The sequence below is a fragment of the Equus przewalskii genome, chromosome 16 (genome assembly GCF_037783145.1).
Source record: "Equus przewalskii isolate Varuska chromosome 16, EquPr2, whole genome shotgun sequence".
In the NCBI taxonomy this organism is placed as follows: domain Eukaryota; kingdom Metazoa; phylum Chordata; class Mammalia; order Perissodactyla; family Equidae; genus Equus; species Equus przewalskii.
In genome coordinates, this window is record NC_091846.1 from 62018653 (window position 1) to 62035623 (window position 16971).

General features: G+C 36.0%; 1 protein-coding gene and 1 long non-coding RNA gene across 7 annotated transcripts in view; one reads left to right on the forward strand and one right to left on the reverse strand.

The window, feature by feature from the left end:
• Window positions 1–16971, forward strand: part of GPC5 (glypican 5) — a 1274636-nt gene that overhangs the window by 162871 nt on the left and 1094794 nt on the right. The gene's annotated exons all lie outside the window — the stretch shown is intronic.
• LOC139076504 (uncharacterized) overlaps window positions 1–16971 on the reverse strand; it is a 33502-nt gene that overhangs the window by 5407 nt on the left and 11124 nt on the right. The window contains exon 2 of the long non-coding RNA XR_011528201.1: window positions 1317–1367. This is a non-coding gene — a long non-coding RNA (uncharacterized lncRNA). The remainder of the gene's footprint in view (window positions 1–1316; window positions 1368–16971) is intronic.

The following is a 16971-nucleotide window of genomic DNA, read 5'->3' on the forward strand; positions in this document are numbered from 1 at the left end:
GAATGAAATTGTTTATCTCTGCTCATTTTTCTGATTTGAGTCATTTTTAAGCACTTAAGCTCAATAATTTTGTTGATTCCTAAGTATAAAACTATTCATATAACACTGAAAAGAAGAGATAGTGTATTCAATTGCTAGTAATTTAAATTTTTTTCTTTTCTTTTTTCTTTTTGCTGAGGAAGATTCACTCTGAGCTAACATCCATGCCAATCTTCCTCCAATTTTTAGTATGTGGGCCACCAGCACAGCATGGCTGCTAACCAGGGCAGTGTAAGCCCATACCCGGGAACCAAACCCTGGCCACTGAATTGCAGTGCACTGAATTTAACCAGGGCTGACCACAATTTTTTTTCTTTTAAGTGATATTTTCTAAAGTGCTAAATAAATTTAGAACATTAGTATTATGATTCATTTAATTTTGGCAGGTTTAGGTAATTTCTCTGTATGTGATATTGAGTATTTGTTGCTTTTTAACAATCATATCTGACATTTATTTATTTATTTATTTGGTGAGGAAGATTGGCCCTGAGCTAACATCTGCTGCCAATCTTCCTCTTTTTGCTTGAGGAAGATTATTGCTAGGCTAACATCTGTGCCATTCTTCCTCTCTTTTGTATGTGGGCACAGCCACAGCATGGCTTGATGAGCAGTGAGTAGGTCTGTGCCCAGGATCTGAAACTGTTAAACCTGGGCTGCTGAAGCAGAGCATGTGAACTTAACCATTATACCACAGGGCTGGCCCCATATCTGACTTTTCAATAGATGAGTAATAATTTCCTTGCACCTGTCACCTTGAGAGCCTTTACCCTAATTTTGACACTGCTATCTTTGTACAAAACTTTTTTGGGGGAAGAGGTTCTAATTTTCTGTTTAAAATGATAGCATAATTTTATTTCACCAGAAATTTTGTTAAAATAGCAGAGAACAATCAAATCAGATCAACCAATTGGCTCTTTTCAGTGTTAAACCCACTGGAGTATTGGCTGATTATTGATTTGTTTTGTCACATGTCAGGGTTGGGTACACTGATGAATTAAGTATCATCATCCTTTGCTTTAGGGATGCTCATGATTTTGTTAAGAAGCAAAATAGTTAAACATAATATCTTGCAATTATCGACTCAATGTGGCAACGTATTAGAGTGAAGAGGCAGAAGCAATCTATTCTGGAAAGGCTGAGAAAGACCATGTAGAGAAGGTGGTGTTGAATTTGAACTTTTAAGGATGAATATCATTTCAGTGGACAGAGAAGCAGAAATTAGTGTCTAGAGGGAGGAAGGATATTAAGGGAGAAAAAACTGCCTGGACAAGGCATACCATGGTGTGGTCCCACGATGGCTGGATAGTAGGTGTTACTGGAATCTACAGCTGTTGGGAAGAAGTAGAAGTAATAAAGTCAGTTGCAAAAGGGCTTCAGTAGGAAGCTAGGTATTCTTTAAAGAGCTCTTGACAAAGGACCCTTTGATTTAATTTTCATATGCAGGATTGCTTTGTTGACAAATTCTTTCCCCCCTCCCTTCCTTCCTCCTTTCCTTCTTTAGTAAATTTATTTGAATGTTCCTTTCTAGGTGCTAGGGATAAAGAAGTAAACAAAGCAGAAAAAAAAAGTCTTATCAGTGTGGTGCTTACATTCTAGAGGCAGAGTTTACTTTATAGACCATGTAAATGGCAAGATAGTAAATATTTTAGCCTTTACAAGCCATATCGTTTCTGTTGCAACTACTCTAGTCTGCCCTTGTAGTGAGAAAGCAGCCGTAGACAATATAAACAAATGGGCATGTCTCTTTTCCAGTAAAACTTTATTTACACACTGAAGTTTGAATTTCGTATACATTTTATGTATCAGAAAATATTCTTTTCCTTTTCTTTTGTTTTTTTCTCCTACTACTGAAAATTGTAAAAGTCATTTGTACGGGGTTACAAAAACAGGCAGGTTAGATTTGGCCCGCAGGCTGTAGTTGGTCTAACCCTGTTCAGATTAATGGAGACATTAGGCACAGATATTAGCTGGGTGAATCAAAACTGATTTACATATTTAAAGGATTTAGAAGATAGTGCAACCAGCATATAAAGCAGAGAGATTCATCAGTTCTTCGGGAGAGACGTGGAAGTACAAGCTGCTGGGCCATGGGCAGTCTTGGACATTAATGTCTGAGCGAGTGAAGGTTACATCAAATCTTACGGAAACTCAATTGCCCCCTTCCTTGTCTGGGCTTATATTCTTATGGCATATCTGTATCTGCACTAGTCTGGCTATGTTCTGGAATCACCTCATCTAAGCCAGGTCCCTGTCATCAGTCTTGTTAATTATATAATATTCAATGTCCACTCAGGCATGATCACTGTTCATCTCCCTCAGCCTACCCACGAGGACACAGCCTGGTTCAAGTACTCTTCTCAAATGAGGACTGCAGAATTATAGTGAGTGCTAGTTTGTGAGAGTAAGCTTTCGGGCCTTCAGGTGAGCTGCAAGACCTTGCTTACACATTTGAAAAACAAGCTCTTTATCTGCTCACGATGTTATTGTGTTTTACTGTTGAAGTTCTGAAGTCATTGCTGTTTGGGATCCAAGCCCAGCTCTGCCTGTGATAGCTGTGTAACACTAGGCAAGTTATTGAAACTTGCCCAGCCTCAGTTTCCTTATTTGTAATAATGGGAATAATGCTCTTACATAACTTACAGGGCTGTTGCATGTAATGAAATAATCCTCATAATCCTTATCAAGCACATAGTAAAGTATCTGGTATGTAATAAAACAAATAAATAAAAATTGACTGTTATTACTATCATTGTGATTATAGAAAATGAGAGGAAATTCAGCATTCTTTTCCTAGTAGAGTTTTAGCTATTGTTTTTGAGATTGGATGAATATTAGAAAGAGGAGAGAACTAATTAACTTTGAAAAATCTTGACCTAAAATCCTAAAAAAATCATTTACAATATTACAGATAACTTAATACAAGGGGAAATTAAATATGAGCTGTATCGTTTTGAAAGAACACAATCAACCATTAAACATTTCAGAAATTTAAATGGAGAAACGTTAATTACTTTTACTATGTCAACTACATTTTTAAATGAAGGATTCTTAATTCTCTTGAAAACATACCCTAAACAGAGTCATTTGTTAATTTAGTACTGTGTGTGGTAGACCCCCAACTCCTATAAAATGAATACAAACCTCTATAATATATCTTATATTTACCACAGCTACTGTTGACTTCAGCTGCTACAATTAGAGTATGCTCTTTTAACTTTCTTCCCATTGTATTAGAAGTTGCCTTGGTCTGACACCAGTAAGAGGATTTTTATTTACTTTCTATTGCTGGGTAGGATTTTAATTGGTTTCACGGCTCTTAGTCAAGTATCACTTTATTTATCAACAAGTGATTCAGAACTGTGGGAATCATGCCATAATTTAACTGTAGAAAAATTTAGGACCTGGGAATGTCACACACAAAAAACTGCACAGTGGAGAGAAGGTTGTGCTGAACTTTATAAGAATGAGTGAAATGCTACTAATTCACCCTTGTAGGTTTTGTGCTTTGAAGTTTTTCTCCAACCAAGAGAGAAGGCTAAGTTGATCACTGTACATTTTCTTTTCCAGTACAGTGGAAAAGACTTTATGCCCAGTGGCATGTATTTATGCATGTATGTTAACATAAATATGCCGTGTGTGTGTGTGTGTGTGTGTGTGTGTGTGTACAATTAGGGCTTTATATCCATGGAATTTTCTTCTTTGTTCAAATTGCACTGATTTATACATGGCCATTAAATGTTCAACCAACCATTGAGTGAATTATTTGTCTTGCCCTCAGTTTTCTCATGGGTGAGATAAAGCTTATATCTTGAAACAGGTTATTGGAAGGCATGAGATAAATAGGTATAAAATGAGTAGTTCAATGCCTGAGTCAGTAGGTGCTTACTAGCTACTTGATTTCTCTCCTTCCATCTTTCCTATGCCTTTACTTTACCTTCTGATCCAAATCACGCTTTAGCTACCAGCATGTCTCTTCTCTCATTTCTAAAATCACACATTTAATTTATTTCCCTTTTAATCAAAAGCAGACAAATAAACTAAATATGATAATACTGTTTCAGAGATTTTCTAGTTGTAAATATAACAAGCTACCCTAAAGATAGTCTTTAATTAATTAATTAATATAAACAGAATAGTCTAATTATGAAATGAGCATGAATCTCCAGGCTTGTATGGTGTTTATGATTGAAAATGATAGTGTAGATGTCATGTCTGTTAATAGCTGAGAGTTTTGGTAAAGCGACCAACCACCTCAAATTATTTCCTCCTTGGGCATCTGTGAAGATGGGCTAAGATTTTTACTTACCACCATCATGTGGAGACCCTTACGTTCTGCTTCTCTCTCTGGTGAGCCGTTAAACTCATTCATCCCCACTGACATCTCCCACATAGTAAGATGGTCTTAGTTACTCACAATTCTCTGCCCTCCAAAATATGCTCCTTTATTGCTATGATGTCTCTGACTATACTGGCTGCCAGGTCCTGTAGACTTTTCCTTGTCTTCCAAGCCTTTTTGCTAGTAAGCCTGTTTTGTCACTTAATGTTTAGAATTATTTGTAGCTAATGCTGATGAAAATTGGTCTAGAGGTTGAAATTGGTCTCACATAGGCATGGCTATTGGGCATGGCTATTGCTCTGCAAAACTGTAGCTTGCTTTGAGGCTTTTCCTATACTGAATCCCAAAGTTGGTCTGCTGGGTTGCCAGAGGACAGACAATATATGCTTAAAAATTTGTAATAATAAAATTTTATAGTTGAACATTTCTGGAGAATCTCCTCCAGGACAATATCAGTCAGGTCTGGGACTAAAAGTTTAACATAGCAGAGATGTCCACAGCCAGAGTAATGCATACAGCATTGCCACAGCAACTGTAAGAGGTCCTGTGTTAGACTGCGTGAAGAACCAGTCCGATCGCTCTGCCGAATCCATCCTGTCTGGGTAGCTTATTGTGTTAGTAAAAGGGGCTTCAGTGGAAACAACATAAAGCATTGTCTGTCTAATAGAAAGATTTCCTAGGCTGAATATAATTTTTTTCTGCTCTCTTTAAAATTTAGTAACCAACATGTTGAAAAAGTTTATATATATATATATATATTTTTAATTATTCTATTTTAATTTATTTATTGGCTTTTGGCTCTATCTTTCTTTTTAATTTTTATTTTATTGTGGTAAGAACACTTAACATGAGATCTACTCTCTTAACATATTTTTAACTATACAATATAATATTGTTAACTATGTTGGATAGCAGACCTCTAGAAATTATTCCTCTTGCTTTGCTGAAACTGAACATAGTTGATTAGCAACTCTCCATGTTCCCCCTCCCCTGTTCCTGGCACCCATTGTTCTACTCTCTGCTTCTGTGAGTTTGACTGTTTTAGATACCTCATATAAGTGGAATCATGCTGTATTTATTCTTCAGTGACTGGCTTTATTCCACTTAGCATAATGTCCTCCAGGGTCATCCATGTTGTCTCAAATGACAGGATTTCCTTCTTTTTTAAGGCTGAATAATATACTGCATTTTCTTATTTTCTTTTATTTCATTTTTAAAGATTTCATTTTTTTCCTTTTTCCCCCAAAGCCCCCCGGTACATAGTTGTATATTCTTCGTTGTGGGTCCTTCTAGTTGTGGCATGTGGGAAGCTGCCTCAGCGTGGTTTGATGAGCAATGCCATGTCCGCGCCTAGGATTCGAACCAACGAAACACTGGGCCTCCTGCAGCGGAGCGCGCAAACTTAACCACTCGGCCACGGGGCCAGCCCCATAGTGCATGTTCTTTATCCATTCATCCGTTGATGGACATTTAGGTTTTTTCCACATCTTGTCTATTGTGAATAATGTTGCAGTGACCATGGGATGCTTAATATCTCTTCAAGATTCTGATTTCAAATTAGAATGGCTATTATTTTTAAAAAAAGACAAGTGTTTGCAAAGATATGGAGAAACTGGAACACTTGTACATTGTTGGTGGGAATGTAAAATGATGCAACTGCTATATAAAACAGTATGGAGGTTCTTCAAAAAATTAAAAATAGAATTACCATATAATCCAGCAATTCCATGTCTCTTTCATCTGATAACAGCACATTTGTTTCGGTACATGCGGTTCAAATGAGGTTAACCTTGACACTAGGTATGAGCATGTGATGAAGCCTGGCCAGGCTCATGCTCCTTTGATTCAGCTACAGGGAGAACATTAGAGCTAATGAGGGAAATTGTGGGATTTCTTTTCAAGAATTGTTGGAATAGAGAAGATCTCTTTCCGTGTTTGTGTCTGGCAGAGTGGAATGAAAGCCTGTAATTGCTGACCACCATCTTGCCATCAGTAGGATAGAGCTTCCTTGAGAATGGCATGAACAAAGAAAAAAAGCAAGACATATTTGAACCTGTGGATCTTCCTATACCTGGTATTTTCTCATCTAATTAAGTGTTCTGTCTAACATTCACTTTAACTGAGGATTGATGTCTTACCATATTGATATGCCATAATCTATCAATCATCTATTTAATATTTTGTCTGAAATGAACAGCCATGTGTATAAGTGTTGGTACTTCTGTCAGATGTAGATGGCATTGCTACTTCAAAGTATGTAAAGGCTTTTTAACACTTTTCATATAGTAGGCAATACATTTAGTGTATTGGGTTTGGCTAGGACATTCTGGTTTAGAATTTTGATATTTTTTCCCAGTTTAAAATATTCACAAACTGTTATGAAAAAGTTTAAAGATAAATTGAATGAATTATTTTTCTTAGAAACCTAAGAAACAGAAATCACTTCTAATGTAGTGTTAAAACTAAGTCAAGAAAATTGATATGTTGCACAGGCACATATGGGCTAAGTGGGATCTTCAGGCAGCTGTGTCTGGTGTGAAATGCTTTTGTGCTTTTAGACACCACTCAGAGCAGTGGAAAACCTGAGCATGAGTGATTCAGGTATGAGTTATATGACGTATGAGATGGGGAGAGTGAAGGAGACCTGGCTAGTCATGTCTGGGTCATCCCCCTTGGTCACTGCACCCCTTTCCCCCCAAGTTGAGAGGGGTTATCAGTGTAGCTCAAGGTACATATAATCCCCACCCCCACCCTCACACACCACTGCACACACTCCTAATATGATGGGAGTTAGACTTCCCTGCTGTTATCTTGAGTTCCACTAACCTGCTAGTATGTTTACCTAGCTCTCAGGGAGGCCTTCCTGTGACTTTTCCCTTTCTACTGCTCAGCCTCTCCCCTCTTCAAGGTTCACAGCTCCTCTCTGAAGTACACTCTCCTTCGACCTCCGCATATCCTGAAGCACTCCTTTGCTAAGCTGAACAACATCACGTTTTTTCCTTCTAGTTGAAGGGGTAATGCTAATTACATTTATGTAAGTATAGAAAATGTGTTCATTGTAATTGACACTTTCTAATTGCAAAAAATAATTATAAAAATGAATGTTATAGTAGAAGAAAGTACAGCAGCTTTGTAAAAAAAAAAGGAAATAAAAACATCTGGTTCTCATCAGAGCTGTTCCATGTACTATCTGTGAGACCTTTGTTAAATTACTTAACACTGCTCAGGTCTGTGTCAGCTTTTTCAAGCCTTTGTCGGTTTTTGCAACTAAGGAGCCCAGCAGAAAAGAAGCTTCTTCCAGATACCTGGACAGGGTATTGATTTTACAAATGGCAAAGAATGACCCAAGTGGTCAGGGAGCTCTGTGCTCCCATCCCTGCAGTTATTGCTGCTGTTTACATGCCCTGAGGCCCAGGACCACATAAGGGACAAAAGGGAACAGTGCAAAAGAACTTCCAGAGTACAGAGAGGAAGAGCACATAGAACAGCCCAAAGTGACAGCACCTAACAAAATAGAAATGCTGGAATAGACTCACTCTCTCTGTTATATTTCTATTTATCTCTCTCACTCTCTCTCACCATAAGAATTTTAAGTAAAATCAGATAGGTAAAAAACAAAAAGACTTCCTAAAATTAAAAAAAAAGAATTAAAATATTTATCAGATGAATTGAAGGATAAGTTGGCCAAGTTGAGATCAGAATTAATATTTAGGAAGACATAGTGGAAGAAACAAGTTAAAACATGGAAGAAAAATATAAGGCATTGAAAATTATGAAGGTAAAGACAAGAAATATGGAGGTGGATTAAGGAGACCTAACATGCAAATATTAGGAGTCATAAAAGAAGAAACTGTTTTAGATATAAATGAAGCAATAATTTTTAAATAACAAATATAGAAGAGAACTTCCCTGAGCTGAGTTCTTGAGTCTGTAGATTAAAATCCCGCTTCTGGGTATATATCTAAAGGAAATGAAATCACTATCCCAAAGAGATATCTGCACTCCCATGTTCATTGCAGCATTATTTACAACAGGCAAGATATGGAAACAACAAGATATCCATTAACATATGAATGGATAAAGAAAATGTGGTATGTGGTATACATAATGGAATATTATTCAGCCTTAAAAAAAGAAGGAAATCCTGAGATTTTGACAAATGGATGAGCCTGGAGGACGTCATGCTAAGTGAAATAAGCCAGACAAATACAGTATGATCTCAGTTATATGTGGAATCTAAAAAAGTCAGACTCATAGAAATGGAGAATAGAAGGCTGGTTACCAGGGGAATAGGGAATGGCGGTCGGGGGGGGGGGAATGAGAAGATGTTGATCAAAGGGTACAAAGTTTCAGTTATAAGATGCATAAGTTCTGGAGACCTAATGTACAGTATGATGATTATAATTAATAATACTGTATTGTATACTTGAAATTTGCTAAGAGAGTAGATCTTAAGTATTCTCACCACACACATAGAAGGTAACTACGTGAGCTGATGAATACATTAGTCAGCTTGATTGTTGTATTCATTTCACAGTGTTTATGTATGTCAAACCATCATGTTGTAACCCTTTAATATATACACTTTTTATTTGTCAATTGTACCACAATAAAGCTAGAAAAAAATCCCCATGAATTCTAGGCATGATTGAGGAGAAAAGACGCATACCTCAGTAAGTCCTGGCAAAATTCCTGAACTGTATGGATTAAGAGAAATTATACAAGTTGTAGGCTGGAAGAATATAGTTTTAAAATAGAAAAAAATCAGATTGTGATTCTCATCTGCAACGTTGAAGTTTGACAGGCAGTTATCGATTATGGAGAGAAAAACACTATACCACAAGAATCCAATACCAAGTTAAGATATAATTCACCTGTTAGGTTAATGGTGGATAGGGTAAAGTATTTTGGATATTCACTGATTCAGAGAGTATATCATCTATGTACCTCATGAGAGATAGTTGTTTGGGAATGTACTCCAATAAAATAATAATATATCAGATCAGAGACCTTAAGATAGAGGAGAAAGAAGAAGGTGAGAGTACAGAGTGGTAAGTATTAAGACTTGATATATCTTTATATCTATCGATCTTTCTATCTAAATAGATAATAATAGGAGGAAGGGATATATATTATTTACATGCCAAATATTGATTAATGAAAAGGAAAAGACACCAAAGAAAAGCTATTAATAATCTAGAACTAAATTCACTATATTTAAGCAAAATGTAGGAGTTGTGTAGTGAGTTCGCGGATTTGGGGAATGATCAAGGAAAAAGATATGACCATGAGGTGGCAGTAGGGCACAACAAGCTTTATTTGAGTGGCAATTTGACAGGTTTACAAGAAAGGGATGTCCCTTACAGCGTGAGACCTTCTACAGACAATGGTACCAGTGGTACGGGGCGCCACCCGAAAGGGGAAAAGGGCAAGGGAGAGGGAGATTATATGTCCGGGTGACGTCACTCAGGAAGATGGCAAGGAGTCTCTGGGTCAGGGAAGCAGTGGCATGGTGTCTTTTATAGTCCCTGTGGTTTGTCTTATCTCTGGCTATCGGATCTTAGATACATTTACATGGGGGTATGCATAACAAGCACGTTGTAAATGGCTAAAAATCTGCATATTTGGGTTACATTTAAAACAATTTGATGTGCAAAAAATTTGAGTTCGGTGTTGGCAGGCTTTTAAGCTAACAATACCAGCCTGCTGTGCAGGAGTAAACATGGGGCCAATATACCAGGGTCATCTTTGCCTCCTTTATATTACAAGTTGGTAATGGGAGAACAAACTCTAAGTGCCTAATCTGGGGGGAGAAAGAATGGGAAGTAAGATTATTATAAATGTTTTATCTCATAGGAATTGAATATGGGAAGCAGCAGGCAAATAAATTTTCCTAATGGATAAGAAGCACCATGATTTTATAATTGAGAAATATTTCATTGTAGGTGGTAGTAAAGGGAAAATAAACTGATAGAATAGAAAAGTGGACTGGAAGTTCCAAATTAACAAGCAGCAAGCAAACAAGCACGAGAGAATGAATGATTAGCAGTTTGATCAGATCAGCAAAACATTGGAACAGGAAAAAAAATTCCAAAAGGAAACATACAATGAAACAATTAAATAGACAATTATTTCAATTGTTACGCTAAATGTGAACAGGCTGAATTCAGTGTTCTATGAAAAGACAGAGGCCGTCAAAAATCTACCCCTATTGTATGCCATTTAATGAGAAGCACAACTAGTGATATTATTATCAGACAAAAAGGCTGAAAACATTTACCAATATATAGAGAGATATTATGCATTAATAAAATGCCTAGTTTTCAAAGAAAATATAGTTGCCAAAAATCTGAATGCACCAAAAAGCATAGCTGCTAAGTACACATAGAAAGAACTATTAAAATTCTGCAGAGAACTTGATAAAAGTACATTTATACTGGAAGATATTAATATACCTATTTTGGAGTCAGATCTATTAGACAAAATAATAGGGGACATAGAGGATTTGAATGATATGAATAAATGACATAGAAAAGCTAAGTATAGAAATTTACACTTTCAAGCAGAAATATTGTTTTAAATATTTATGAATTATTCACAATTAACCATATACGCGGCAATGAATACAGCTAGTAAAAAGGGTAGAACTTTTACAAGTGACATGTCACATTTGTGTTGGATTAAAATAGAATTAGTAATAAATAAGGAGACTGCAACCTCTTCAATGACTGGAAATTAAGAACAAGATTGCTAAATTAATTATGGATCAAAAGAGAAATTAAAACCGAATTATAAACTATTTTGAAAACATTCTAAAGGAGACTATTTCATAAAACAAAATAGCCTCAGCAAAAGCTCTGTCTAAGGAGTAACTTCAGTCAATGATCTGAAAAAAGGAAATTTATGTTTTCTTTTTTAAATTACAAGAAAAACAACAAGAAAAAATAAAGTAGGTAAAGGGAGATACTAAACCTTAAGTCCTGTAATAAAAATGAAATAGAAAGGATAAATAAAGTAAAACTATTTATCTTTGGGTGTTCAAGAAAATCAATAAAACCCTGTTGAACTAAAAGGAAAAGAGAGAGAACAACACTATATATGCTTAGGAATAAGAAAGGTCACAAATCTACACAGACTGCAAAGATTAAGAACATAAGGAAACACTATATGCAGCACAAAAAATAATCAATAAAAATCCTAAAAAAAGTTGAGGCTACTACATCTGTATACACTCAGATTTGAGAAGACCTGAAGAACCAAGACAGAGAACTTAGAAGATAATAAAGAAAAGAGACACATTTTGCTATGAACCAATTAAAATTTTTATGGCAAAAAATATTGTAAATGATAAAATTTTATATTCATATAACTGTTTTCTTTCTTTGACCATGAAGAAAGTAGGGAAGGATGTATATCCTTGGCTGTTACTACTGGTCACATAGTGGTGGGGAAAAGGTGGTTTGGGTTGAGGGGTGGAAAAGTGATGGGTAGAGTAAAGAGAAGTAAAAACACTTAATACCTATAGACTGTATCTATAGTTTAAAACCTGCAAACTCGGAACAATAAAGTCCTTGAATCCAGCGAATACCTCATCCTAACAAAAACTGGAGAGAACAAGTGTGAGAAAGACTTCTAAAGTATTTAAAAGGTAAAACTACTTCGTCAACTACATTGTTTAGGGAGAGTGTTTAATCAGACTCCATTGTATATCTTTTATAGAATATATATGTGCATTGTATAAAGTAGTTGTTGAATGTCATAATACATTGATGAGCCCACCGAAAATTGCCTTGTATAGTGTGTGAACTTAATAAATACTAGTTTTCCTTCTCTTCAAACCTCAATTTTATTTTTCATGAAGCTATTCTCTTATCCGATTTTGAGCAGATCTTTCAATTTCACTTATGGTATATTTTGAAGTGGTAATGATTCCATTAACTGCTTAAGTGCCCTACTAATATCAAACTGATTGTATTTTGCTGTGAAATAATAACTGGTTTCCTAAGAAGCAATAACTAATTTCTTAAGAAAGAATCATGACTATTTTCCTTTTCCATCTAAAATCCTGGGTTAGAAGAAACCTTGATTTGTCTTTGTGGGAAGAAATCCTTTGAAATTTTTGTTTCAAGAATACTAGTATGGAGTGAGATTTGATACAATGAACACAAATCAACATCATATGTCAGTTTGACACATAAAGTCAATAGCACATTTCTGAAACAGAGGCACTATATGTTAGTAGAAGCATAGAAAACCTGATTTGGGCCTGGCTCAGGCATTTACTGACCATAGGGTCTAAGACGTGTTGCTGAATTTCTCTGAGTCTCAATTTACACAAGAGGGTCGTCCTGGTCTACCTACTTAGAGTTTGTTGTGAAGGTCAAATGACTGCTTTATGTAAGAGGGCTTTGGAGCAAGAACTCTGCTAACACACATGAAATATAATAGTCACCACTCAGATACAACTCTGCCTTCAGGCTGATCATCTCTAGGGACCCCTCTGTTCTTCTGGAGTCCTGCCTTCTGCTCTGTCCAGTTGGTCCTATGGTCAACTCTGCCTGAAATTACATTCTAAAATAATGTTTTTAAACAGTGTGATTGAGTAGCCTTTTTTTTCCTTTAATCTTTTCCGTTAGACCTTAGATTTTACTTGTTATTCTCCAAATACGTCTAGAAGGAATTTATCAGTAGTACAAAATTTGAATCTCTAGAGATGATGTTTGAATAATAATAGAAAAGATTATTATTTTTTGGCCTTGGCATAAAAGTATTCCATATTCGGGAGATCTACAATTGGATTGAATCTTGATACAAGTGCTTAAAATACAAAATAAAGTTAGTCTACTTGCAATCATTTAAATTCTGTAAAATGTGATTTCATAAAATGACTAAAGACATAATTTTCATGTAGCAATAGATGCCATATAGCCTTCTGGAGGAGATGATATAGAGGTGTAATAAAATATTATGTTCCTCCTAACAGTATTCTTCAACATCAATATATTATGTAATTCTAAGTAATTACTACAAGTAGATGTTTACTGGTACTACAGAAATTCTATTTCTGTTATAAAGAAGACTACTTGTACTCAACATTTGAACTTTATGTCTTGAACTCTTTCTTTAATCACAATTTACAGAATTTTAATAAATAAAATAATTCAACTTTTATATTATTTTCTATAATCTACAAGAGACAGGTATTAATAGGGTAATTTTCTCTTGATGAAAGAAGTTAACTATTTATTTTGGTGGTTTCTATGTGTTAATATTACCTCACGGCTTCTACAATGCTGTATTTCCGCATTCTGAATTTTACCATAGCATGATCTGATTATAACATAAATTATTAACATGCTTTCAGCCTGTTAATTGCTTAATCCTAGTTGCGGATTTAATTTTTTCTATTAGGTCACCACAATAGTTTACAATAATTCTGAATACTACTGCTTTGTTAATAAAAATAAGCAAAACAATGCCGTTAACTGCAGTTTTAGTTAGTTTCAAATGAAGGGCAGTGTAGACCATTTAGAGTGTCATAATTCACATTTTTTTTTTTTGCAATTAAGTTGTACATGTCTTGTAGCTATGTCTGTCTATATCTACCCTTCATTTCTATCTATCTATCTATCTATCACTCTATCTTTTATCAGTTGAAGTAAAATAGGATATATGATTCCAATTGGTAAATAACATGATATGGGGGAAACAGCATGCGCTTTGAAATCAGACAAGACTAAATTTCAGCTTTACTTACTAGTTTTATGATAACTTTTAAGCTGGTAGATTTCTCTGTCTCAGCTCCTTTATCAATAAGTAACACAGATAGCGGCTGAGTCCATCTCATTTTATTTCACAGGATAGTATTGTCTACCTAGTAGTTGTCAAACCTAATGTGCAAATCAGTCCCATGGGGATCTTGTTGAAATATTGATTCTGATTCAGTAGGGCGGAGGTGGGGCCCAAGATCCTGCATTTCTAATAAGCAGGTGGCCCACCTGGCACAGATTGAGTAGCAAGGTTGTAATGTATACTGGCATGCAAGAAGATTTGATTCTGTGCTGAAGTGCTCTTCCCACATCTAAAATGGGCATAATGACATACCCTCTGAAGAGTTATCGTGGCAGTTAGAGATAAAAGGTATGTAAAATGCCTACCCTGACTTCTGCCACAGGGTAGGAGCTCAGGAAGCATCATCACTGTGGTCTGTGTGAAATAAATCATTTATATTTGGCACTAAAGCAGGGAAGAGCTGGGAATACTATAGGAATAGTTTTGTCCAGACTCCCTTTTGCTTATAAAGGAGGAAACTAAGACTTCTAGAAAGCAAGTTTCCAGAGGACAGAAACCCAGACCTCATGATTCTGAACTTAACACATTTTCCATCCCATCATAGTGCCTTCCTTGTCATAAAAGCTGCATACATTTCAGGTCTAAAAGATGCAGTAAAGAGTGATCTAAATTTAATTTTTCAAAGAGGACTAGGACTTAGAACTCATTTAATCATAGAAAAGGAAATTCCAACAAAGTTAAAAGATGTCACTGAGAACCTGAACTTCCTTGAGCTATAGTTCCTTACTGTTTTGAATCTCTCTTTTTGTCACTTAAGGCAGAAAGTGGCACATTAATGTAAAAAAGACTTTGAAAGCTGTAATGTGTATTAAGGAGAATCTTGTGTAGTGAGCCAGCTAAGCTAGGACTGTCTGGTGAACCACATTGTCCAGGTTGGGATGTGTATTTTCAGCACCTTATTTTAATTTCTGTGACTGTTTCCAATGACCACCTATATCTCCAGGCACTGAATTTTCTCTTGCCTATGAGATTCTCTGTCTCTAGGGAGACACCAATCAAATATACTCATTCAAGCTTTAAGAATCAAATGATTCCTTGTAGGTATATTTGTATTAGAAGCAAAAATAACAAACATACTTCAAAGAATAGGAAATGTGTTCAGGTTCATTTTTAGGGCCTTCTTGGTTTCTTTCAAGTAATATAGAAACTCTATCTGTTAAGTCTTACTAGGTCAGAATCACTAACTAGATGTAACAAAGTCCAAGAGACGTAAAATTTCAGAGAGCAAACTGTAGCAATTACTCTAAAGGAGTAAAGGAAACTATTAAGAGAGAGCCTTTCAAAGCTAAACCGTGAAAGAGAGTAGAAGTTGTTCCTGGGAGTTGGGGAAGAGAAATGGAAAGATGTTGATCAAGGGGTACGAAGTTTCAGTCCTGCAAGACGACTAAGTTCTGGAGATCCAATGTAGAGCAATGTGCTTATAGTTAACAATACTGTATTGTATACTTGAAATTTGCTAAGAGGTTAGATTTTAAGTGTTCTCACCACGAAAAAAAAAAAAGAAAAACTTAACTATGCAAGTTGATGGACATTGTGATGATTATTTCACAATGTATACATGTATCAAAACATCTGGTTGTATAACTTAAGTATATATGTCTTTTATTTGTCAATTACACCTCAATAAAGCTGGGGACAAAAGCACATCGGTCCTTTGAAGCATAGTTTAGACTGTTTATCAAAAAACTATGTCTAATTATTCTCTCTCACTCTAGACTTTGTAACAACAGATTTCTTTTCTTTTTCTTTTCTTTTAAAGATTGGCACCTGAGCTAACAACTGTTGCCAGTCTTCTTCTCTTTTTTTCATTCTTCTCCCCAGAGCTCCCCAGTACATAGTTGTATATTCTAGCTGTAGGTCCTTCTGGATGTGCTATGTGAGACGCCACCTCAGCATGGCCTGATAAGCGGTGCCATTTCTGTGCCCAGGATCTGAACTGGCGAAACCCTGGTCCGCTGAAGCAGAGCGCACAAACTTAACCACTTGCCCATGGGGCCGGCCCCCAGATTTCTTTTCTTAAGGACTTTTCAATTTGACGTTAGAGTTGGAGTTTTAAAGACTTAACTACCAAAGAATATCGGTACACAAATGGAAAAATAAAAATCTTTACAATGTGAAAAAAAAAAGGCTGAAGCTTGAAAGATCACAGTAGGAGCCCTGAGATTGTGTTGGCTGTACCAAGTAAGTACAAAAATCTGAACGTGTTTGAGAGGGGAAGACAATATGAGTGTAAAATGATCAGAGAATTGTTAGATGATTGGTATGCAAGGTGACACATTTACTGTATACAGGAATTGCCTGTGTCTTTAGGGAACACACCCAAGAGATTTATGAAATTAGGATTCTAAGGGAAGGGGCAAAAGCAAAAGGAACAGGCTTATTAGAAGGGATCCAGTCAGGACAGTGACAGTTTGAGTCCAAGCTAAGTTTAGCTGTTCAAACAATACTTTTGGTAGTCTCAATACTTCTTGACTTAATCTCATTATGGGAGATGAAAACAAGAGGGTTAGGTTAGAAAATAAAATATCTGGGCCAGAAAACAAAGAGAAATATAATGGAAAGAAGGCTTTTGAGCACAGCAAGCAGCCTTGCCCTACCTGAGTCAGAGAAAGAAAGGGGCTGACCTCAAAGCAAACTGAATCATTTAAAACATAGCTGAGCCTTCTTGGAGAAGAGTATAAAACAGAAGAGAGAAAGGAAATGTTAGAGGTATAGTCCCGACTGCAGGAAAATATGTAGCAAAA